General features: G+C 47.7%; 1 pseudogene; it reads right to left on the bottom strand.

Moving 5' to 3' along the window:
- Positions 1 to 474: 474 nt before the first annotated feature.
- LOC125913929 (40S ribosomal protein S11-like) lies at positions 475 to 949 on the bottom strand (annotated as a pseudogene).
- Positions 950 to 1,223: the final 274 nt, after the last annotated feature.

Consider the following 1,223-nt stretch of genomic DNA (forward strand, 5'->3'; position numbering starts at 1 on the left):
TTAATATTAAGTCCTTCGGAGAAGCAAGGAACATAAACTTGCCTGAGGCCACACAGTTTGGTCGATTCGCCTGCATCAACCCAGATTTTCCTGGATCCTGATGCCATACTCTTAACCCCTGGGCAATTCTGCTATTGACATTATCTTAAGAGAGATGTTGGATTCTATTTTATTCTTATGGTTTACGATGGGGGTAGCAATGACTAGCTCTTGTCGGTGAGACTTCCAGGACCCGCTGGTGCTTGAGCTGCTAATCACTAATGGTGGCTTTGTGGATGGTTCAGTGGGACGATGAACCACATCTTATGGTTCATTGGAATAATCCACCACCGTCTCTAGGGCCATCGAGACATAGATTTTTAATTTTTTTTTAATTTTTGTTTTTAATAGTGTTTTATTTTATTTTACTCCATTTTCTTTTTTTAGGGGAAAAATAACTTTATTTTCTCCAGGGCTGTGAGCAGACATCTCGTCTCAGAACTTCGGGAGTGGCTTCTTGGGGCCAGCAGCCTGTGTGACTTTGAGTACGTCGACGCACTCAGTCTTACTCAAGGGCTGCCACTAGCCCGCTGTGACCATGTCGCCAACCCGGACATCCCCGAAGCAGGGGGACAGTGCGCAGACACGTTCTTGTGGCTTTTCTTGAAGCGGTTGCACTTTTGGAGGTAGCGAGGCCGTCTTGGTGGATGACAATGGTCCTCTGTGTCTGTGTCGTTGTCACCACCCCAGACGAGAATCCACCCTTGGATGGAGACATGACCAGAAAAGGGGTATTTCTTGCCAACGTAAGCGCCCTCAGTGGCTTCCCTGGGCATCTGGAAGCCCAGACCCGTGTTTCTGTAGTATTTTGCAGCTTCTCCTTGCCAGTTTCTCCAAGCAGGACCCTCTTCTTATTGTGAAGGGTGGTTGGCTGCCTTGGTTGGCCTGCTCAGTGCGAATGTCCACCATCTTCCCGGCCACCTGAAAAAAGGAAGAATACTGTTTTATGTTAAACATTTAATGCGGGGCACCTGCGTGGCTCAGTTGGTTAAGTGTCTGACTTTGGCTCAGGTCACGATTTCACGGTTCGTAGGTTCGATTCCCACATCGGGCTCTGTGCTGACTGCTCAGAGCCTGGAGCCTGCTTCAGATTCTAAGTCTCTCTCTGTCTCTGCCCCTCCCCCACTCACACTCTGTCTCTCTCTGTCTCTCAAAAATGAATAAACACTAAAAAAAACTAAAAA

This window comes from Panthera uncia (assembly GCF_023721935.1).
Source record: "Panthera uncia isolate 11264 chromosome D3 unlocalized genomic scaffold, Puncia_PCG_1.0 HiC_scaffold_8, whole genome shotgun sequence".
Taxonomy (NCBI): domain Eukaryota; kingdom Metazoa; phylum Chordata; class Mammalia; order Carnivora; family Felidae; genus Panthera; species Panthera uncia.